The sequence below is a fragment of the Bos javanicus genome, chromosome 1, assembly GCF_032452875.1.
Source record: "Bos javanicus breed banteng chromosome 1, ARS-OSU_banteng_1.0, whole genome shotgun sequence".
NCBI classification, from domain to species: domain Eukaryota; kingdom Metazoa; phylum Chordata; class Mammalia; order Artiodactyla; family Bovidae; genus Bos; species Bos javanicus.
Window position 1 is genome coordinate 128,973,825 of NC_083868.1, and position 25,202 is coordinate 128,999,026.

General features: G+C 46.4%; 1 protein-coding gene across 2 annotated transcripts in view; it reads right to left on the bottom strand.

Moving 5' to 3' along the window:
* CLSTN2 (calsyntenin 2) overlaps positions 1-25,202 on the bottom strand; it is a 753,689-nt gene that overhangs the window by 727,785 nt on the left and 702 nt on the right. The window lies entirely within an intron of this gene.

The window sequence follows — 25,202 nt, forward strand, 5'->3', positions numbered from 1 at the left end:
ACAGTCCCCACCCCCCAGCCTCCCAGGAGACATCACTGTGCAGCAAGGGTTCCAGAGGCCATGATCCTGTCCGGGTGCAATACTGCATCCAGACTCCAAATCAGACAGGAGCAGCTATTTGCTCTGAGCAACCTTCTGAGTGACAGTTGGCCCCAGATGCTCCCTGTGAAGGAGCGCAAGCAGCCTGGGCACTCTGGCTAAGCCCTATTTCCATGTGGCCCTGGCTGCATCTGTAGTGTAGATCAGTATCAATCACGGGGTTCCCCATTGGCAGGTGACTCAGCAGGAGAAAAGAATCAGAAAAACAAGGAAAGTCCATAACTCTGAAGAGTCTGACAAATGGGCTCCCATGGGGTTCCTGAGACCCTGAGTGCCTGAGGATGTTTCCTGTGCTAGCCTAGCCCCTCTAGCCCAGGGCAGTGAGGTTCACCATTAGAAAGGGGGTCCCTGTACTCTCCAGGCCTTCAGATAGCAGCAGTGGCATATAGCCTGGTCTCAGCTTGTGTCTGACACAGCACACACACTCTGCTGACTTTGGGTCTCTCCCTGACATCATTTGGCCTCTCCAGAACTCTCAGAGGCCCCACACCAAAGCATCTCATTGAATCAACAAGTCACTCATTCCTTTGTCCACTCACCCACCCAGTCAACAGTTTGCCAGTTACCAGGTACTGGGGAACAGGGCTGGAGAAGGAAATGGCAACCCACTCCAATGTTCTTGCCTGGAGAATCCCAGGGACAGGGGAGCCTGGTGGGCTGCCGTCTATGGGCTCACACAGAGTCGGACACGACTGAAGCGACGCAGCAGCAGCAGCAGCAGGGGAACAGGCCTATACTAAGAGATGAGCAGTGCTCCTTTATAGGCTTCACTATCTGGTAGGCAAATCCAGATTTTCAAATTAAAAAAACAAACAAACAGCAAGTTTCTCTTTGAGTACAGATTAGAGTCAGGATGGGCTTCCCTGCTCAGACGGTAAAGAATCTGCCTACAATGCAGGAGATCTGGGTTCGATCCTTGGATGGGGAAGATCCCCTGGAAAAGGGAATGGCTACCCACTCCAGTATTTTTCCCTGGAAAAATCCATCGACAGATGAGCCTGGGGGCTACAGTCCATCGGTTCGCAAAGAGCCAGACAAGACTGAGTGACTAACGCTTCTCACTCCTAGAGCTATGACATGACTGTGGGAGAAAGGCAGTCCCCAAAGAAAAGTCCCCAGTGAGGAGACTTGATCTCTCTCCGTGGAAGTCTGGGATGGAGGCTGTGCACGGGGAGGAAGTGAAAGCATCCCATGCCCTTCAGGGGAAGAAGTAGTGTTGCCTGAAGGGGTAAACACCTGGTTCCGTCCCTGACCTCAAAGTACCAGGCCGTGACTGGAGATGAGGCTGGAGAGCTGGGAAGCCCCAAGGCAGGGAGGGCCTCCTGCTCAGAGCACTCATCACCTCCCTCCATCACCTCCACCAGCCTGACTCTCCAGTCTATTTCAATGTCTGTGTTGCCCTTCTCCCCAGAATCATCTATTTTTATCTATTTTTGTCTCTCAGCTTGTTGGTTTCCCCCATCAAAACTTAGATTTTCTTATGTCTCTCCAATCAACAACATTCACCCAAGACTTTTTTTTTTAATATTTATTTATTTGCCCGCACCATGTCTTCCTTGCAGCACAAGGGAGCTTTTAGTTGCAGCATGTGGGATCTAGTTCCCTGACCAGGGATTGAACCTGCGCCCCCTGCATCGGGAGTGTGGAGTCCTAGACACTAGACCACAAGAGAAGTCCCTCACCCAAGACTTCTATACTCCAAACAGCCTGCTCAACCAGGAACAGGAGCTGGTGTTTTGGGATCAGGGCTGAAACAGACCCAGCCTTGGTGAAGTGAACTTTATAAAGAGCACTATTCCAGCCTGAGAAATTCCTAAGGCAAAAGGACACTTACCAGCAAAAATAAATTAAGTGATTTTTTTTTTTTTAATTAAGATCTTAAGCTTTTCAGGGAATCTTATTACTGGTGATTGACAATCAGCATTGTGCTCAGGTTTTTGTCATGTAAATTCCACATTTATCCAGCAGCTTTAACCTGTCAGAGCCACTCACGAATTCTTTGGAGGGTTTCCTTTCTATTTGCTTCCTGGTTATTGCTTTTAACCTGAAAACAGGGGGGGAAAAAGAGAGTGCATTCCAAATGGGACATCCCTTTAGTAGACCTTCTGTGTTTCAATTTCAAAATCAATACTTCAACAATAAATGAGAAGAAAATTTCCTTTGAAGACTAGAGCATAAACAACAATGCCTTCGCTGCGCTCAGTGCACCGGTGGCCAGTTGATGGGGCTCATAAGAGAGAGGATCGCCAGGGGGGCTCCTGGAAGTCATGGCTGCCTCTCTGCCCGGCCCCAGTGCAATTTTCTGAGGGACTCCCAAGTGCACAGGAGGGGGATGTAAGAGGAGAAGACATGCTTTTGCCCTCAGTGAGTAGAGAATGGAGTCAGGGAAAAGGATGAATGCACAATAAATAGAGAACAAAACATGGAGAATGTCACCAAGTAGGAGGCTGCCACCTGAGTGATACTAAGAGCCTAGACTCAGAAGTCACAGATCCAGTTTAAGTCCCGAACACCATAGTTTAGGGAACTTATTGAGAGTTTTCAGCGACTCTGCTTCTTCAACTATAAAGCAGGGGGTTATCAGACTACCTCACAGAGTCCCTGGAGGAAGAGCTGACCTGAGTTGATGGGTGTAACTATGTTCAAGGTCTGGCTACCCCATCACCTCCTTCCCTCTAGCCTTTGGATAGCACCTCCTTCGGGGCCCCATCTTCCCCCCAGAGACCTCGCTGTGCATGCTGTCCGCCTCGTAGTGTGGGCTCAGGACCTGATGCCTGGGAAATGAGTGTCCTCCAACCTCTGTCTCCGGGCGTGAGAGAGTAAAGACGACTCTAGCTAAAGCCAAGGTCAAGGACACAGAGTGAGGTGGAAATCCAAGTCACCATCTAGTAAGAGAACCCCTGAGGGGAGCAGGGCCTATTTCCAGATGACGTGGGAAAGGGACACAGCCAGTCCACAGGAGGCCCTGCAGCTTCTATTCTGTGTACTGGTACAAAGTGTGCCTGTCCTTCCTGTAGGGAGCAAGCTGAACCACGTGCAGCCTCTGTTCAGTAGCTCCAGCTAAATCCAGTCCAGAGTCATCCCAGCCTAGGCACCAGGCCCGGGAGTGAAGAAACCTCCAGGTGATCCCAACCAAGACCTGGTCATTCAAAGCCACTGGCATCACACAGCATTGACAAGTTAACCCCCCACCCCACCCAACTTGTAAATTCCTAAGCCACAGGCTCTATGAGAATAAATTGGAACTCACATATATACACTACTATATATAAAACAGATAACTAACAAGGACATACTGTATAGCATAGGGAACGCTATTCAATATTATTCTTAACAACCTATATGGGAAATGAATCTGAAAGAGATGGATATATGTATAACATTCACTTTGCTCTACACTTGAAACTAACACAGCATTGTAAATCAACTATACTCCCAAAACAATTTAAAAAAACGGTTTCTGCTTTATATGCATTAGTTAGGAGTAGTTTGCTAGGTGGGCTTTCCTGGTGGCTCAGAGGGTGAAGAATCTGCCTGCAATGCGGGAGACTTGGGTTCAATCCCTGGGTTGGAAAGAGACCCTGGAGGAGGGTAAGGCAACCCACTCCAGTATTCTTGCCTGGAGAATCCCCATGGACAGAGGAGCCTGGCAGGCTACAGTCCACAGTGTTGCAAAGAGTTGGACACAACTGAGCGACTAAGCACAGCACACAGTTTGCTAGGTAGCAATAGATAATCATACTCCAGCCCCTTCTATGCCAAGGTTTTTATGTTCTTGGCTTACATTATTTTCCAACGGTGTCTCAAGGTAGGATTTAATATTGCCATTGTAAAGATGAGAAATCTGACCCTCAGAGAAGTTTCCAAGATCCCACTGTTTCTCAGTAACATAATCAGGACCAATACACCAAATCAAGATTTACACACCATTCACACACCATGAATCAGTCAATCACCCAGAGTTAAGACAACTTTTAAAATAAATCAGGTGTTGCCCTCAGCACCTGAAATGGCCTATTTACATATATTTATATGCTGAGAACACTCACCCTGAAATAAAGTCATTTGGCTGTCAAAAAAATAAAAAAACACCAAATCGCATACCTTTGAGCCGACCCATGTGACTGAAGCTAAGCGGATGGACTAATTCCTGTCAACCCGCTCAGCCGACAGTGGCTCAGTGCACTAAGTCTCTCGGAGAAAGGGCAGAATTTGTAGTCACCGGATTTTTCTCTGCCTTCCCTGAAATGACAGAATGACCATAGTCATCCAGACACACAGGCAAGCCAGGGTGGGTGGAGAGGAGAGATTTTCAGCTCTACCGGCTGTTTCACATCAGTGAAGGAAGCGCTGCAGACAGAGGTAACTGCTTTGCAAATTCACTCAAAGGTGCTCTGGGAGAATGCTGAAAATAGACTCTTGAGAATCTGGCTGCGATCAGAGGCACCAGATGTTGCCCCAGACGCGGGGATGATGTGTGCTGCGGGCATCAGCCTAATTTAACTCATTCCCCCTAGGGTGGGGGCAGGGGGAATCTGCCTTAGCCCAGATCTTAAGGAGCTGGGGCAACCTTGTCCTCAGGGGACCTTCAGAGTCCCAGGCCTCTGCTCTCCAAGGAAGAGCTGCCCACCCCAACCAGGCCCAGGGTTGTTGGGCTGCAGAGCCCAGCACATAGCCTCACTGCAGCGAAACCTCCTCACTCTGGGTTGGATCAAAGACCAGGTAAAGTACAGCATGGAAACGCCCCAAGTTCAGTGAAGGGAAATACCAGTCAGGGATCGCATAGGCCTCCAAATGCCCCAGAAGACCTCACAGCTACCAAGCGAGTCTGACTAAATGTGCAAAGGAATCCCAGCATTCAGATCCTGTCAGATTTATTATAGAGAACAGCAGGGAAGTCCACAGAGAGCACACAAATGCTCCCTATAAAATGCCTTCTCTTATTCGCTCCTTCTATCTATTTGGGTTCCCTCAGTATTTGAGTGCAGGTGGTTTATCTGGAGACTTCTCCGATGGCGCTAGTGGTAAAGAACCCACCTGTCAATTCAGGAGACATAAGAGACTTGGGTTCAATCCCTGGGTTGAGAAGATCCCCCGGAGGAAGGCATGGCAATCCCCTCCAGTATTCCCGACTGGAGAATCTCATGGACAGATGAGCTTGGTGGGCTACAGTCCATGGGGTCACAAAGAGTGGGACAGTGGGACTTGACTGAAGTGACTGGGCATGCACACAAAATTTATCTGGAGATAATCTCAAAAAGACTAGTAGAGGAGAGGAGAAGTGACTCAGGAAGAAAGAGTGGAAACTGGACAAGTGGAACCCAGATCTCATAGGGACCTCTGAGAGACCATGTGAGAGGCTGTGATGTTCTCCCATCTGAGGGACCAGGGAGCGGGGTTACCGATCCACTGCCTCCTGTCAGCCACTGGCAGAGGACCACTCCTGGGGGTGTTAATTCCTTGAGTCTTCTGACCTGGCCCACACAAGGGCAGAGGAGGGTCTTCTGGCCAGTGAGAGCACACAGGCATAGGGCCATTCATGCTGAAAGTTGGGCCTGAATCCATGAAAATGGCAGGAGCAGAGGGATTGTGGGCAGGGCACCCTCAGTGGCCACACATACCTTGTGGCCACTGACTAGCCTCTACCCGACCTGCATGGTATCGAGTCTGTTGCCAGTGTACACTGCAAGAGGGCAGGGTTGACAGCTGCTGTGTGGTCCAGCCTGGAGTTCACATCCCCTCTGGGCAGGAGGCCCCTAATTCTAAGTCACTGGTAGCAGGCCCCACTGAACCTGACAGCTATTCTATTCATCCAGCCCAGCTGGGTGGTGGGGACAGGGTGAAAGAGCCAGCCTTTCCCCCATCCTGGGCTGACTATGGGTAGAATACCGGGCCATCATGGACCTGGTTTTGTGACTACCCTCTGATAGAAGGAGGTCTGCTCCTGAGCCTCCTGGCAAAACAAAGAAACAACAACAAAAACAACACGGAGTAAATAGGCATAAGGGATCTTACTGGGGTCACAGGAATGTTTCAAAACTGACTGATGATGACAGCTGCACCACTTGGTAAATTTATTTAAGCAATCATTGAAATATACACTCAAAATAGATTATTTATGTAATATATAAAATTTGCCTCCACTAAAAAAGAAAAAAAAGATGAGGGGTGGGGCTTCCCTGATGTCTCAGTGGTAAAGAATCAGTCTGCTTTTGCTTGCCAATGTAGGAAATGTGGGTTTGATCCTCGGGTGGGAAAGGTCCCCTGGAGAAGAAAATGCAACCTACTCCAGTATTCTTGCCTGGAAAATTCCATGGACAGAGGAGCCTGGCAGGCTACAGTCTATAGTATAGGGTCACAGAGAGTCAGACATGACTTAGCAACTAAACAACAAAGTTATAAAAATAAATTTATTTTTTTAATTAAAAAATTAAAAGCAAAACCCCACAATACTCCACAAAACCACTGCATCCTAGAACTACCTGAGTGCAACCCCTGACCTGAATTGCTGCCTACAAGTGATATATCGGATTCTTGATATAATCTATTTAGAGCATTGTTTTCCTTCAAGATTGAGCTAATGCTGAAATGAGAAACAAATGTAGAGATGGTCTGAATTATCCAGAAATGCCCAAGAGATACCAGAACACCATGCCCTAGACATCTCTTTTACTCGCCAAATTTTGTTAGAAATACTTTTGTCTGGCTGTCAGAGCAATTTCATACAACCTCAGGCTCTTCCTGCCATTTTACTTTTTCCAAGTTCAACCATTTCAGGTGACTTGGGATGTAAATTCTCCATGAAGTTAAAAAAGACTCCACTTTCTAAAAGAATCTCCAAGGAGCCAATGTGGAGAGAAAAAAATCAAGGAGCCTTGGAGAAGGGAGCATTTTAGTAAGTTAAGTTGGAAGAGTGAGCGTGAGAACTCTCCCTTCCCAGCTGAGTCAATGCTGGGAGCTTGCAGGGAAAAGGTTTTTAAATGCAAGGCCCAAGGTCCATTATGATTGAAAATATGGTGACTCATAAGAGATGATGTTGATTTTAGAATCAGAATGTCAACCAGATCTTCTCATTTCAGGAAGACATACAGCCCTTAGTGCCCTGAAGTTACTGTTGGGCTGAAATTTTTATAAACTCAACTCCAAGTCAAATATTACAGAACTACCAAATGTCACTGAACTACTTATTATGGGGATATACCATTTCCCATTAAAACAAAATACTAAAATTCACTTTCATCTCAAAGTTACTGAAACTCTCTTTGGCAATTCAGCTTCTCTCTTAGGAGCACCTTCAAGCTTACGTGAAGGAAGGAAGAAAAAATAAACAGACACCTAGGGATTAAAAACAAAATAAAAACTCTATTCCCTCTAAATTATCAATGAAAACACTAAGGAAGAATTTTCCACCCAAGAGGATAGCGTTTTACCTCTGAAATATCAGCACTGACCATAATAAATACTCTAGGCAGTTTGTTAGCATTTAATCCATCTGGATATGAACATGAAACACTGTTATTTTTGCCCCCAATAGTACTGTCAAGCTCCTCCCTCCCACTGGATTGCAACTGCCTTAAAGAGACTCCAGCCCAGTTCTATAGCTTTTCATTCAATTAATAAGATTTAGTCCAGTGCATTTTGAAACTCCAATCTCCTATCTGATCCACAGACCTTCTGCTCCCCATGAAAAGGCAAGTCATTCTAGTCTCCTGAAGAAGGGGCCCAGTGTGGTCTGCTCCCCTGTCCTCCTCCTTTTCCCTACTCTTCTGCTTGTGAGAAAGAGAAGCAGGAGAAGAAAAAGAAAAAGACATGTCTTCGTACCTAAAGCAAAATACGTTCTCCCAAATAGCTGGTATTCAGTGCTATGGATACCAGAGGGAGCCCATGACTAAGCTTTCTCACTGATGGGAAAGTTAATTTACATTAATTATCCCGGAAAGATGTACATTCTGGAAACGGCCCCCAGAATCATCAGCCTCAGAGGTCCACGGCCCTAAACCATCTCATATTCAACCTGCATCACCCCCAACATGTCACCTGCTCCCAGTCTGTCTCCGTCTTAGGCAAAGAAGCGGTCCTCTTTGCCACTAGTCTATCCCCTTAAATGATGCTCCAGCACACGTTTGATGTGGTCTTTCAACATGCCCCCTGGAAAGACCTTATGCTTCAGAAAGTCTTCCTGTGAAACGGGACAACCTCTTTCAGTTGTCTACCAGTTGGTAACATTTTCCCCTAGGTCCCAAAAGGTCCCCAAAAAGACTACAGTTCCAGAAGTTGTCTATGCTTTGAAGGTAATTTCACCTGCAAGCATATATGGAATCCAGCTTAGAAGCAGAAACTTACAAGCCTGTGTGTGTGTGTGTGTGTGTGTGTGTGTGTTGGGGAGGGGGGGTGGGTGTGTATCTTCCAGGCACCTCTTGGCCTAAACATCCCCCAGCATGCCATTTAGAGCTCCACTGTTCTCTTCTTTATACTAAATGGCACTAGAATGAGTCAGCTAAATATTCTTTGTGTAGCTTTAATAAACTCTAAGTTTCTCAGGAATATAACCATCCTATGAATTAAGACCAGAGTATACTGTCTTGTTGAAGAAGGCAATGGCACCCCACTCCAGTACTCTTGCCTGGAAAATCCCATGGACGGAGGAGCCTGGTAGGCTGCAGTCCATGGGGTCGCTGAGAGTCGGACACGACTGAGCGACTTCACTTTCACTTTTCCCTTTCATGCATTGGAGAAGGAAATGGCAACCCACTCCAGTGTTCTTGCCTGGAGAATCCCAGGGACGGGGAGCCTGGTGGGCTGCCATCTATGGGGTCGCACAGGGTCGGACACGACTGAAGCAACTTAGCAGCAGCAGCACACTGTCTTGTTCAGAACTTCACCAGAAGAATGTCACCATTTCTTAACAGCGCATTCCCCCAACACTGACCATGGTATCTGACTTGCAGATACAACACACCTGGATCCATCTGCATTTGTAACTGTGGAATTCACAGCAAGCATCTAATTCACTATCTCCTCTAGCGCAAGCTGGGTGCAAGCATTATATGTTATTTTATAATACATTATTTTCCTTTTAGTTTCTTTATATTTCAGTTAAGGCATTACAGTGATTTGTTAGATTATGTATACAAGCAAGCAATGATATCAGCAGATTTCACTTCAGGATAATAATGGGAGAACTACAAAATATGTGTTGTAAAAAGGAGCCATTGGTTCTGAAGCAATGCAAACCAGTGGTCTAGAATCATGTTCCTTTCTGCTTATTTCCCTGTTACGTGCCCTGACCCTTTAGTCGAACTCAGTTGGGTCCAAGCTCGAGGGTAATGTTGTTTTCCCTTGAGCCAGAGTCATGGGAAGGGGGCAGCTCTGTCCTGTCCAGGTCCCTGCCCCAGCAGCATAAATGACAGAAAAACTTGGGGCTTCCCAGGTGGAACAGTTGGTAAGGAATCCTCCTGTCAATGCAGGAGACACAGGTTGGATTCCTGGGTCAGGAAGATCCCCTGGAGAAGGAAATGGCAACATGGTCCAGTATTCTTGCCTAGGGAATCTTACAGTCAGAGGAGCCTATCAGGGGGCGGGGAAGGGGGTGCTCGCAGAGTCAGACCTGACTGAGTGACAGAGCACACAAGGAGAAAGGGGGTTTCAGGGTCAGAGGCAGGGCTATTAGCCTCCTGCACACCCCACCCTCCCCCTGCACAGTCCACATTGCCAGGAAGAACCTCAGGAGCTTCCCCTCCCAACACCAGCCTCAGAAGCACTGGATCTGGGTGTTTCCCTGTGCAGAGTATCAAAGCCTTAATGCTCAGAACTGAAGCAGCATATCCTTAGAACCAGAGTAAATGTTTTGACTTTAACAGATTCCCACTTGCTCATTTTTGGTGAACTATGTGTGCAGCCTGGGAATCTCAGCCCAGCCAGAAGTCAGCATCTCTTCCTGCTTGCCCACTTCCCTGTTAGGGGCAGAACTCCAAGGGCCTTATCACATGGAGCCATCTCACTCTCATTGATGACAAAGCTTTTCCAACTAACAACTCATTCTTGCCTCTCAATACATATGCATCTGATATCATCAACTGTAAATCACTTTTAATTACTTGTTTTGGAAAAGGAGGCATGCTTTATACACGTAGGACTTCTACATTCTAGGGCTTAAGAGGATACTGACAGGATCGAGGAGGATCCACTGAGAAACACAGGAGAGTGCGCTGGGCAGAGCATCAGACCTGCAGTAGCTGATGGCTGGGCATCCAGTGGTACCATCCTGGTGGCTCAGTGGTAAAGAATCTGTTTGCACTGCAGGAGCCACAGGAGACTCGGGTTCAATCCCTGGGTGGAGAAGATCCCCTGGAGAAAGGTTTGGCATCCCACTCTAGTATTCTTGCCTGGAGAATCCCATGGACAGAGGAGCCCGGCGGGCTGCTGTCCATAAGGTCCCAAAGAGTTGGGACATGACTGAAGTGACTTAGCATGCACACACACAGCTGATGGTTACAACTTAATTCTCATCAATGCAAGGACAGAAGATGTTCTCCCAAATAGGCTGCATTCAGTGCTACAGATTAAAGAGTGAGCCTCATGACTAAGCCTTTTCATTGATAGGAAAGTTAATTTAATTATCCCAGAAGGATACACACTCTGGAAATGGCATCCTGAATCATCAGCCTCAGAGGTTCGAGGCCCTGAGCCATCTAGCTTCCCAATCCCAAACCTGTCTCATCCCCAAAATGTCATCTGCCCCAGCCTGGCTCCAGCTCCTCATCCCGGAATGCACAAGTTCATGCCAATGACAGCAGTACCTAGACTGTACTGACTTGCTAACCAAATCCTCATACTCCATCAACCCTACTCAGGTGGGCTTGCACTGGAAAGATGGGCCTGGGGGCCCAGGGATAAAGAAGAAAAATGAGTCAAGGGAAACTCCACCCCAGTCCTGTATCCCCACAAAGCAATGAGCTGGGTTCTAGGGAACTCCAGCCATCACCCACACACCTACCTGTCAGTCACTTCAGTCACTCAGTCATGTCCAACTCTTTGCAAGCCCATGAACCGCAGCGCGCCAGGCCTCCCTGTCCATCACCAATTCCCGGAGTCCACTCAAACCTATGTCCATTGTGTCAGTTATGCCATCAACCATCTCATCCTCTGCTGTACCCTTCTCCTCCTGCCCTCAATCTTTCCCAGCATCAGGGTCTTTTCAAATGAGTCAACTCTTCGCATGAGGTAGCCAAAGTACTGGAGTTTCAGCTTCAACATCAGGCCCTCCAATGAACACCCAGGACTGATCTCCTGTAGCATGGACTGGCTGGATCTCCTTGCACTCCAAGGGACTCTCAAGAGTCTTCTCCAACACCACAGTTCAAAAGCATCAATTCTTTGGTGCTCAGCTTTCTTTATAGTCCAACTCTCACAGCTATATATGACCACTGGAAAAACCATAGCCTTGACTAGATGGACCTTTGTTGGCAAAGTAATGTCTCTGCTTTTGAATATGCTGTCTAGGTTGGTCATAACTTTCCTTCCAAGGAGTAAGCGTCTTTTAATTTCATGGCTGCAATCACCATCTGCAGTGATTTTGGAGCCCAGAAAAATAAAGTCTGCCACTGTTTCCCCTGTTTCCCCATCTATTTGCCATGAAGTGATGGGACTGGATGCCATGATCTTCGTTTTCTGAATGTTGAGCTTTAAACCAACTTTTTCACTCTCCACTTTCACTTTCATCAAGAGGCTCTTTAGTTCTTCTTCACTTTCTGCCATAAGGGTGGTGTCATCTGCATATTTGAGGTTATTGGTATTTCTCATGGCAATCTTGATTTCAGCTTGTGTTTCCTCCAGCCCAGCGTTTCTCATGATGTACTCTGCATAGAAGTTAAATAAGCAGGGTGACAATATACAGCCTTGATGTACTCCTTTTCCTATTTGGAACCAGTCTGTTGTTCCATGTCCAGTTCTAACTGTTGCTTCCTGACCTGCATACAGATTTCTCAAGAGGCAGGTCAGGTGGTCTGGTATTCCCATCTCTTTCAGAATTTCCCACAGTTTATTGTGATCCACACAGTCAAAGGCTTTGGCATAGTCAATAAAGCAGAAATAGATGTTTTCCTGGATCTCTCTTGCTTTTTCGATGATCCACTGGATGTTGGCAATTTGATCTCTGGTTCCTCTGCCATTTATAAAACTAGCTTGAACATCTGGAAGCTCACAGCTCACATTTTGCTGAAGCCTGGCTTGGAGAATTTTGAGCATTACTTTACTAGCATGTGAGATGAGTGCAACTGTGTGGTAGTTTGAACATTCTTTGGTATTATCTTTCTTTGGGATTGGAATGAAAACTGACCTGTGCTAGACCCTAAACCTCTGCAGACACAGGATGAGCATGCCACAGACCCTGACTTCAAGGATCAGGCAGTTTAGGAGCAAGCAGGTAGGCAAGCTGCTAAGTGCCACAATGAAAGTACATATGGGAGCTATGCAATGGAGGTGGCGGTCGGGAGTGGTAAGAATACCCTCCGGGACAGCCCAGGGATGCATCCTAGAGGAGGCACCAGGCTGCCAGGCAAGGCAGAAGCAGATAGAGTAGGGTGTGTGCACTCTCAGAGGCACAAGAAGGCCCAGGAGGCAGGGAACTGAGTTCCTTCCTTGGGTCAGGCTGAAGCATGAGGAGAAGATTCACTCATCCGCTTGCTTAGGCACTCTGCTAGGAGCTGGGCCCTGTGCACATAAGCACACCTTCTAGTCCAGGAACAGGTGGGCACCCACTAAAGAAAGGCCTTCTGGGATAAGCCAAGCAAAGTAGGGCTTTGCAAGTGGCACTAGTGGTAAAGAATCTGTCTGCCAATGCAGGAGACACAAGAGACACAAACTCAGTCCCTGGGTAGGAAAGATTCCCCTGGAGGAAAAAAAATGGCTACCCAGTCCAGTATTCTTGCCTGGAGAATCTCATGGACAGAGGAGCCATGTCCATGGGGTCGCACAGAGTCAGAGATGACTGAACATCTGAGTGCACACAAGGAATAGACATTATTCTGAAATTGAAGTGACACAGAGGAATTCTGACCCGGAGGTGATGAACTAGGTGTGACAAGGGCTGCATAGAATTGGATTAAAGAGGAATCAGTCCATGAGCTGGAGGGATAGAGAAGTACAGTCAGGCCAGGAGAATCCAAATTACCAAGTGCTCTCTGAGCAGTGACGCCCTGCCTCCCCACCACCCCCCAGCCTCACCCTCCGTCCTGAGCTGGCTGCAGTAGAAAGAGTCAGGGGTATAGATGGTGCCTGTCACAAGAAGCAAGGACCAGAGGGAAAAAAAACAGTCCAGGGCACTGAAGAACACATGGAGAACAACAGATGGAGAAGGATTAGGGTGCTACAGACTGCTGAGTGAGGTGTGCTGGCCGCTGCTCAGGAGATACCCTGCCCTGCCTTTCAGCAGATGCAATCAAGCTAGAGAACTAGGTTGAGTCCTTGCGGCTAATGGAGGGGAGACACTGGGCTGGATAACCATATTCAGGCAGTGCTTCTGTGGTTGAGTCTGAGCACCCCATCTGCACACCTGAGGCTCTTGCATTTCAATGGACATTGACTTCCTCCCTTGCCTCTTGGGGTACCTACTTAAGTGTTCAGGTGGGTTGGCTGGGGATTAGCAGGGCTTGAATTTCCCAGAAATCAAGGTTGCCTTAGTTCTGAAGGGGAGAAAGGATGTTCAAGTGCCCGTTTTCACCCACAGCCATGGAAACCACACACACTAAGCCCCATGGTGTCTCCATGCCAGGACCTAAGAGCGAAAAGCCAACAAGACCCAGTAGAGCTGGCAGTCAGCATGGGCAGGAGCCCAGATTTTTAAGGATCTATAGCCGCTACTGCCAGCTTTTGGATGACATAAGGTGGGTCAAATAGACTCATCCCTGGAGGGCTTCCACAATTTGAGCACAGGAGCTAAATCGCTCTAATACAGTTTGAGTGCCATGACAGAGACCCATCTGTCTCACATGTCCCCCAGAGCCTCCAGGCAGCCTACCATGCTGCCCCAAATGCCACCAGTGTGCAAATGCTTAACCCTAGGGGTGGAGCTGTGTTCCCTCTTTCTAAATGCACACATCACCAAGTGAGATCATACATCATGTCCCATTACCTTAGCTTACAGGAAAGTCAGAGTGTTTCCTCTCTGATAAGATGATGTAAATAGAGCTTTAGGGCATCAGGTCTAGGAGACTTGAGATAGGGGTAGTGGCACCTCCAAATTCCCTCTATCAGGGCCCATATGGTTGGGAGTATGAACAGGTGACTTGTTTTGAAGCTGTGACTGCATGGTGAGCCCTGTGTCTTTAGTAAGATTAGATGGTTCTGATCCACAGAAGTAGCCAAGTCTTCTAAAGATACTTCTATTAACATTTCCCATGGGACTGAGAAAACAGACTGTAAGATTAGGAGGAAGATGATTCTCATTAATATTGGTGGTATTTTAAGCAGTGACTTCCAGGGAGCAGCCAAACCTTACCTCCAAAAGCAGTTCTTAGTCCTCCAAGGTCTTGAAGAGAGAGATCCTGGTGGAAACCGGGAGCAGGAAGAGATATCTCAGGAGGGAAAACGGTGGATGAGAAGGATGCTAAAGGCGACCCAACAATTCCATCAGCCCTCCCCTTCTCCCTCATAGGCTCTGAGACAAGAGGTGGGATACATCTGAAAGCAAAACTCCAGAAAAACATCTTCAAGCAAAGATGCTTGGCTAGTGTCTGACTTGAATTCCTCCACGAAAGAGGGCTGGAATTTAAGTACTAGCAGATGGGTAGAGAGGGGAGGCAGGGGGCTCTTCAAGAAGAAAATATTTTATTCATGATCTCTAGTCAAAAGAGGAATCAGTTCAGTTCAGTTCAGTTCAGTCCCAGAGGAATAGACCACTAAAAAGACTTAAATGTCATTTTTAAATTAACACACAAGAAACAACCATCTTGATAATTCTGATGATGGTGCAATAAAGCCAAAATCATTGGTTTGCTTTTGGGGAAAAAAATAGCCAATAAAAAGAAAGTAAAATCTAGGTCTTGAATGTAAAATTCTTTTTAACTCTATAAATCTCTGATCAGCCTCCTTCCCTGTTCCAAATGATAACATACGCTCCCACAAACAAACAAAAATACACAAGAAAGGAAGAAATGAAGATGAAGGAAGGAAGAAAGGAAAGTAGGAAGGAATGAAAGAAATAAACTTAATACAATAAACTGTAAACTCAATATCTTCTCTCATTGCCTAACATTTCTGTGAATTTCCTGAGTGATGGCTTGTCTTTTAGCTCTTGGCTGAGAGTCCTGATTCTTAATCCCTCCCATACAGGGTATGGAGGAGAGAATTTCAAGCATTTTGCAGCAGATAAGTGTGCCAAGAAGTGCTGGCAGAGCACTATGAACTGAGATTCTAGGACTGAGTGGGTTCTGTCCTTGCATGAGGACCAGAGTATGTTAGCTCCAGAAACACGGAGAAGCAGTCGCACACTCCAACACTGCTCTCCCACATTCTATGTGACATCTAACCATTAGTGATACATTCCTTCCAATTAACATTATCCTTGGTAGGTCTGGAACCACTAGCTCCAGGGCAGGCTGTGGTTATCTGAAACACACTGCCTTTCAAAGGGTTTGTGGAACAGAGTGAAAATCTGTCCCTAGGAGAGCATTTGCAGGTTGGAGAACTCAGAAGCAGAAAAGAGTTGGAAAAACAAACATTCAGAACCACAAACCACCAAACACATCCAAACACACAGTCAATCAAGTTAAGGAAATGCATACAGAATCTCCTCCACGATTCCTTTTTTTTTTTTTTTTTACGTGGATCATTTTTAAAGTCTTTATTGAATTTGTTACAACATTGCTTCTGTTTTGTGTTTCGGTTTTTTGGCGGCAAGGCCTATAGGCTCTTAGCTCCCTAGCCAGGGATCAAACTGAACCCCTTGCATTGGAAGGTGAAGTCTTCACCACTAGACCACCAGGGAAGTCCCTCCCCTGATTCTTCGAAAGTGTTTATACTACGCCCTGCTCCCTCTAGCCTTTGTGCAATCTCCATGGTCCCATGAGAGAGGGACAGAGCAGGTGACAAGCTACTCCAGAGACCCCAGTCCTCACTCAACAAACTTTCTTTGAAAAGCAGGCTTTTAACTGGATGACTAGGGACTCCTCTTCTCTCACACTCTCACTCTCCACCCCGGCAGGTAAAAGGACAGCGATCTTGGCCCCCAACCTGACAGGTCTGAATAGAGATCCCAGATGAAGAGTCTGGGTCCATTCCCATCCACCTGACCCTCCTTCTTTCTTTTCCTGATCGCCTCCCAAGGTTTTGTTCACCAGCCTGTCCTCAGCAATCAGACGGTCAAAGGCAGACTGAAAAGGAGGAGCTGCAAGGGCCCAAGGGCAAGTTGACCCTTGACGCCCCAATGGGTCACTAACTTTCCATTACCCACACCCACTTGAGGCTGCCCTGTCCACACCCAAAGCTGGGCTGCCTTCTGTGAAATAGGCAGAAGCTTCCTCAGAGCACCTAGCCTGAGCATCAGGCAGAAGCTTCTCTGGCTTCAGGTGTGGATTGACACGCTAAGTGTTTCCTGACAGCCCAAGAGAGCGTGAATACCTAGCCATGTTCTCAAGCTACACAAGTCTAGCGCCAACTGTACTGATGCAGAGGAAATCGCAAATAATGCACTTTAAGGCCAGAACTCCAATATTTTTGAAGGGTTTCATTTCTCCTCCTTTCCAACTTTGATATACATACTTACTTAACAAGGGTCTGGGGAGGGTTAATTGAATTAATGTATGTAAAGTGCTCGAGGTTTGAAGAGAATACGCAATATAAATGGAAGTGTCACTAAAAAGGTTAATCTAATTTACATCTAACACTTTCAGTTCATGGTGTTAATGAACTATATCCTTTTAGAGAGTGATTAATTTATAGAAATGTGATTATTTTTCCTAATGCTTTATATGGGTCAGCTTCTTCTCTTACTGTATCTAACTTTATAGGAGAATTCAGCATTTTATAAATTAAAATAGTAAATCATATACCCCTATAATGGTTATATTTCATTAATTACAAGGAGACATGCATTAGATTAACATTTATCTGTTTTAATTAATTTGCTGCAATGCAGTTATCCATGCAAATTGGAAAACGACACATCAACTTGACATCATATTAACAGTTTTGACTGGTTCTACCCTGAAAATTTATGGGCCTGCAACTGCTGCATAACCATGGTGACCACCCACTGTGCACCATATGCAGACTAAACACAAAAGAACAAGAGCCTTAACGCTAAATGCAGACTTCTGAAAATATCATTAATTGAACTGATAAGACAGTATAAAGGCGGAAAGATGTAGGGCTTTGTTTGAGGGGAGTTTGAGCCCTGAAGTCTCACAGGCAATTTCTTAAATCTGATCACCTTATTTGCTTAAACACTTTATCCTTCCAAAGGGCATTCAGAGCCCTTAGCAAATGGATACTCAGAACTTTCTTGAGCAGAGGAGGGAGATGCCATGGTGTCCTTTTGGCACAGGAAGAAGCAGATATCAGAGGGGCTGCGTGATGTGTCCTGACCCTCACACTGACCAGTGAATCCAAGTCAGGAGACTGGGAAAAAATGCCTTTCCTACCTTCTCCACGATGATTTCCTTGTCGCACTTACTTGGAAGACTGCAGATTTGTTTAACTCTATAATACAACAGGCAGTATGGAAATGCAAAGTGGCAGAAGTCACCAAAAATGATGTGTTGTGGGCTTTTTTTTTTTTTTTAAACAGCAAAACTTAAATTAAATTTCAGCCAATTAAGCATTTTTAGAAGCAATGAGAGTAGTGTTCACAGGCTTTCTCAGTGAGAATTCCAACAGCATCTGCCACACCTGATTCCCTCACACATCTTGGTGTGCTTAAAGTTCTCCTGATTCATCTGTAGAACAGAGTGTTTTCAGTACCATGTGTAAAACAGCTAGTGGGAAGCCACTCTATATATAGTACAGGGAGCTCAGCTCAGTGCTCTATGATGACCTAGAGGGCTGGGATGAACATATTCTATGATGTTCATTTACCAGTGTGTAAAATGAGTACTTGTGAAAAAGACAACTAATATGTGTAAAATCCAGCCATGACAGCAGAAGGAAGGGTGGCTTTAGGAGCAGTCAGGTTACCTGCTACTCCATCTACACTATCTCTCCCATCCTTGCCACACTCACCTCCTCATTCTACCGAGTCCAGGCTTCAAGTATAACTAATACACTTGAAAATGTCTGTGGTAGCTTTCTTTGACCCTGGCTATTTAAAAAAAAAAAAAAAAAGGAGTCAGAGGAGGGCCATGATTAACCCAAATGAACGACTGCTGGGAGGCCTTCCTGGCCCAAGAGACCCGGCCAATGGACCACGCAATGCAAACAGCTGCCTTCTCTGCTTGAGGCCAAGCATGATGGGGGTGGGTGAGGAGGATGGAGGAAGGCCTCCAGCTCCCCGGGTGAGGACAGAGAGGCTATGTTCACTCTTGATGGGGAAGTCAATCAGAGAGTGAGCCTTCCAGAAAAACAATTCTTTCAGCAATTTTGTAGTGAAACCCAAATGCCCTTGGACTGTGAGGAGATGCCTTCCAGGGTAGCAGAGCCTCTCTGGCTCCACTCAGAGCTTCCCTCAGACTGAAGACACATCACACTGCTAGGTATGCTCACATGACATGGGAAGTCCGTGTCTGCCACACTGTTCTGGGTTTACATCTCAGCCCCACGACACTAAGCTGCGGGACCTTGGGCAAGTTACTTCCCTTCTCTGAGTCTCAGTTTTCTCCTCTGTAAATACAGGATAGTAATTCGAACTACATAATCAGTGGATCAATCCAACTGGGGTTAAGATCAAACCAACTGTCACATGCAAATTGCTTAAAATAGTGCTTGGCACAGGGTATGCATTCAATAAACACGCATTCCTTTATTAGCTCTGTAATCTCTGTGCAGAAATATATTTTTCCATGGCTGGGCTCCCTCCTCACTCCTGCCCATGCACCAACATGGGCATTCTTTCTTTGCATCTACATGTCCTACCCCCCAACCCCATCTTCTTACAAATGCCTACTCACCCATTAAGACCTCTTATCTTTCCTAGTTTCTCCTATCCTTGCCAATTTCTGTCTTTCCTGAAAGACTTTTTCAAGGTCTTTCACGCACAGTCTGACCTCTCCCCAGAAGCTATAGAGTTCTTCAAAAGTTTGTGTCATGTGTGATGTTTGCCCTAGACAGAGTGTGAGCTCTCTGACATCTGAAACTTGCTTTATCTTTTTGTTCCCCTCACAGAATAACAGGAGACTGAGAAATGGCTAGCTATTGGCTGATATGGCTAAAAATGGGCCCCAGTTCATGTTTGGGTTGGTCTCACTCTCTCAGGCATTCTCCTCTGATCACTGCCCTCTTCTGCCTTCTGCCTATTGCTCCCTGATGGAATGGTATGGATGAATGTCAGTGTTCTCCCAAAATTCACCTGTTGAAACCCTTCCCCTCAATGTGATGACATTAGGAGAGAGGGTCTTTGGGATACCCTCTCCTTAAAACCCAAACCCTAGCATACTAGGATTAGAAGAGGTCTTGAGGGTGGGGCCCTCATGAATGGGATTAGTGCCTTTATAAGAGTCATGAGAAAACTTGCTTCCTTTCTCTGCATTTCACACATCAGACACAATGAGAAGTTGGCAGTTTGCAACCCAGAAAAGAACTTTCACCAGAACCCAATCATGCCAGCACCCTGATCTTGGACTTCCTTCCTTCAGAACCATAGAAATCAATTTCTGTTGTTTATAAGCCACCCAATCTATTGTATTTTTTTTTTACAGGAGCTCCAGCTGACTAAGATAGCAAACGTCTGTCCTATTCAGTGCCTGTGTCTTCAGTTCAGCATGCTTCCCCCAGCTCAGTCTTCTCATGATCTATCCACAAACCCACCATTCCAATTTCCACAGGCTCCAATTAGTAGTGGGCTAAATAATAAATTATAAAATAATAATCTGTCTCAAACTGTCATTTGGTTATCACAGCTTCAGTTACCCCTTTCCACATAAACATGCGTCATCACAGAAATCGTCAATATCTTAAACAAACAAAAGAATGCTTCTCTGTTTCCTGGGACAGCAAGGCTGGGAGGAAAATATTCACTGGTCAGGGGACTTCTCTTAACAACCCAAATCACACCAGAGACCAGAATCCCATACCTTCAGCACCAGCATTGAGAGATGTTTAGATAACATACATTGCCGAGTCCTTCCTCAGAGCTCACCCTGCATTAAGTGCCAGGGCTTTAGAGATTAATGAGATGAGATATGGGTCCCAGCCTCAAAGGCATTCATAGAGTAGTATTTTCACAATTCAAGTCAAATGTCTCTGCGTACATGTATTTATATATCACTATGTGCACATACATGGAGAGAGACAGAGAAAACAGAGTTTGAATGGAGGGAAGGTATGAACAAAGCTACTGAACTGCCAAGAGGTTAGAAGGGGAGAATCTCAAATGCTAGAACCCAGTGTTTAAATGATCAGAAATTACAGTCACCATATATTTAATTTTGTTTACATGCCATGAACTGCACTAAGTGATTTCTAAACACTATCCTGCCAACTACTCGGCAAGGCAGATCTTTGTATCCCCATTTGATAGATAAAGAAACTGAGGTTCAAAGGGATTAACTGATTTGCCCAAGATTATCTAACTGGGAAGGGGTAGGGCCAGGATTAGAACCCAGGTTTCTCTGGTTACTAAGCCCAAATTTTCCTTCCTAGAGGACAGGAGAAAAACAAAAATATCCAAAATGTCTGTGAAACAATACCATTGCAACTGCAAACAGGTGGCTTCACTAAGCCAATCACTGCTGATTGTTCAGCTGATATTCCAGAGGCCAGGCAGAAGGATAACCTTGGAGATGCAGGGAGAATCAGGATGTGATTCCAGCTCGGGGGCTTACAGGGTGGTGATGGACCAGCCTAGGAGCACAAGGTACTCCGGAGGGAAAGCCGCAGCCTGGGGGACCAGACTGGGGGACCAGTCAGGGGAGGCTCCCAGGGGAGACCATGTCCAGCCCTGGCCATGTCTTGAGTCACAGAAGGAATCAGGATGAGGAAGGTGACCTTACAGCCCAAAGAATAGTCCAAAGGGCCCAGGGCAGGAATGAGCCCATCCTGGCCCAAGAACCACAGGTACTCTGGGATGAGTGCAGGTCAGCACATGCCCTCTGATGTGCTGCTGGGGATGTTTTGTCACTGTGCTTCAGTTGTTGGGGAAACTACTGCCACATCGCTAGAAGTCACATGCTACTTTCCCAGAGATGATACAGGACAATTCACCATAAAAATCCCACACCACTTTCGCCCCTGTAGGAGGTTCTGCATGTGCACTTTTGAATAGACAGGGATGGTTTTTGAATCTGTTAGAGGGAGGGTGAGGCTGCTCAAAGCAGGTTTCTGTGATTAAGAACAAGGCCCACTCCCTTCACCTCTTGACAGGCCCCTCGAGACAACAGCCTTGGACTCTCCTGCTGCTGGCAGGACCATAGGGCTCCTAGGGATCTCAGAGATATAGTCAGCTTCCTCATGGCTGCCAGATCTGCCTTTAAACCCAAAGGGGAGAACACTTGATGAATAGTCAGGGGGCACTGGGTGTAATGAGCCTTCTCATTCTCACCCCAGTGTCACAACCTTCACTGATAGTCCTGGCAAGTCATTTGCCCTCTTTCAGACTTAGTTTCTTCTCTGTGAAGTGGGCTACCAACATCAGCCCTGCATGGCTTGTAAATATGAGACACAGTCCAGGTAAAGAGATTAGCAGAGTGCCTGTTACTCTAAGGAGAGGTTCCACAAACTGCAATTACTACAATTATACAACTCTTGCTACAATTCCGCTCTGTCCTCTCCCCTCCTTACTACCAAATGCTGCACTTGCAAGCCCTTTCCCACCCCCATCTCCCTTGTCTGCATCCCCATCATATGGTACTATGCTTGGTACAAACTCAGCCGGCTGTTATTCTTTTAAAGTTTTCACATAAAAATCTCATCTCTTCAACCAGATCAAAGCTCTCAAAGCAAGGCAGTAGTGAGATGGGAATGGGGGTGGTCTTCTTATATTTTCTAAGAACCCTCCAAAGCACTGAGCCAGGTTCTGGAAACATAGGCAGACACAACATCAGTTATTACTGATGGTCTATACTCAAGTATGGGTTTCCCTGGTAGCTCAGCTTGTAAAGAATCTTCTTGTAATGCAACAGACCCTGGTTCGATTCCTGAGTTGGCAAGATCACCTGGACAAGGGATAGGCTACCCTCTCCAGAATTCTTAGGATTCCCTGGTGACTCAGATGGTAAAGAATCCACCTGAAATGCAGGAGACCCCTGGGTTAGGAAGATCCCCTGGAGGAGGGCATGGCAACACACTCCAGTATTCTTGGAAAATGAAAAATAAGCCTTCTATTTTTTTGAGAATCCCCATGGACAGAGGAGCCTGGCGGGCTGCAGTCCATGGGGTCACAGAGTCAGACACAACTGAGCAACTAAGCAAAGCACATACTCAGGTATTGTTCTGAACAATCAATGCCTGGATCTTGAGAACTGAAAAGGGTTTGCGTACCAGGCTCATGAGACCTGAGACCACTGACATATCACCAAATTTGACACATATCTTAAGATGTTTATTGTATTTCTTTTTCCCCTGGATAAGACATGTCTTTCTCTGCCCCAGAGGCTCCTTGGGTCCACAATGCCCTCTCAGCTTTGCATAGGATCTGGTTCCTTCAAGGCGTCCTGGAAGTATTTGCCTATTTTGAATAGCCAAGACACAGAAAAGTAAAAGGAAGGTGTTATAATAGCTCTCTGGCCACTGTATTATTTCTGAAGTCGGGGATACGTTTGCACTGAAATTGCAGAGATCCTGCAAAAACGGTTCCCAGGGCTTAGCTGCTCGATTTGCTACAGGCAAGAAGCAAGAAACACAAAGGCAGAACCAGCTGTGTGCCTCAAACACAACATCATACAGGAGCCCACACCAGGAAGATGTGCTTCCAGACAGTTGTCCAGAGGGTGTATTCAAGTCTGCCAGGACACTCCACTCCCAATCTTCCTCTACACGTGAATTCGGAACTGTATGGGAAAAGAAGGGTATTTTTCATTCAATCTTCTTCACATGCCTCCCTGACTTTTCTCCTCTTTAGTAATATGGGAATAATAACAACATGGACGTGTTAAACTGCAAAGTCAGTGGCAGGATGCATCATATACAAAGCATAATCTTCAGTGTCTCAAACATTCTTCAGAGATGATTTGAAATTTGGAAACGTAAAATGAATGTACATTGTGATAAGGAAAGTCAGCCCTGTACTTCCCAACTGAAGTGTTATAGTAAATGTCTCTGTTTTGATCAAGTATTACACATTTGTCTTTAAAAAAAAAAAAAAAAATGCGGCTAACAACGCCCTTTGCAGCCCCCCAGTGGTAGGAAAGAGAAAGAAGGAAGACGAGGGATTCAGAAAGCAACTCGCACTCAGCAGACCAATCAGCTTTTTACTCCAGAAAGACAAATGGCTTGTTTTCAGCACGAAATGAATATGTTCTAACTGAGGAAGATGAAAAGTGTTGGTTAAAATGCACATAATTATTCATATAAGCGTGAATCATTGAGAGCCTGGATTTTTTTTTTTTCTTTTCAATCTTTCTCTTTTATCTGTACCGTTTTCCATTCTAACCTGGGAACCCCGCAACGCATTAGCATACCAGGTCTTCTTCTCAAACAAGTTTTCCCTTCTTTCTTCACTTGCTGTGAGCCCCCCTGTTTGCAGACATCTGCTCATACATACACAATTTGCTCTACTATAAAGTGAAGAAAAAATTCAATAGCTATCACTCGCCTGTTTAACAAAGTTTTTATATTGGGGAAGGAGAGTAAAAGCTTTGGAACTTCATTAATTCCGTTTTCACAAAAACAACAGTCTCTCGGGGTGATGGGCGGCTTCTTTACACATTTCTTTACCTTTGCCACATGTTTGAGAAATCTTCATCAGTTTTCCGCTGTCTTCCGCCAAAAGAAACTACTTCTCAAGGATGGGGGTGGGGGGATGGGATGAAAAGAAATAGGATGCCTACTTATAAAATCATGTCACCAAAAACCATGTCATCAAAAAACTAAAAGGTTACAGGATGAACAGAAACTCTACTATCCTCAATTGTATCATTCTCAAGTTGCGAGAGAGGCATTTCCGAGGTTCTCAGGAGTCGAACTGTGTGCCTCATACTCTCCCCACCCTCCAAGGGTAATTAAACACAGAAAACATTCCCTCCTGAGCCAAGTGGAAGCTACAGTGCAAAGCCAGCTTGCAAATCAAATTGCCTCTAATAGGGCGTCTCTTTATCTTCTGGAGCAAACTCCTTCCTCTGACAATGGTCACTGACCACGATCCTCCCGGAGCTGGTTAACGGGCAAATTTGACCACAACCATTAAACCAAGCGCACGCTCTCCCAGTTAAAGCACAGAGAATCAACAAGTTAGCATAAAGCTGGGCGCCCCAGCCCAGAACTGCCTCTCCGGCGCCCACCGCCGCCCACCCCTCGCTCTGCTCCTCCCTTGCCTCGCCCACCACCGTCCAGCAAGCACGTGACCTTCCGTTTTCAGTTCACCCTCTGGTCTCCCCCACCCCAGCGCTCCTCCCCGCACTCCAAGGCAGCAAATTCCGCGGTTCGCCAGCCTACAGCCTCTCGACCTCGCCAGGCGTTCGCCCGGATCTTGCTTCCTCCGAGACGCGAGGAGCCGAGAGGTCAAAACTACAAGCGAACCAGAATAGCCGGGAGGGAGGTCACCCGGTTCTGCGCCCGGGTGCCGAAGCACAGTCGCAGAGGCTGTGGGGAACATCACATCCCGCACTTCTCCTGGACCCCGAGGGCGCGCATTCCCAGGGGAGCCAGAGCCGCCCCGGGGGAGCCTGAGGCCAGCCAAGGGGAGCCTTCTCTGGAGCCCACAAGTTTCCACCCCATCCCCGAGCTGGGAGACGAGCCCTGCTCTCTCATTAGAGGCGCCGCCGCCAATTCCTCCTTCTGGGCTGAAGCAGACAACTGCC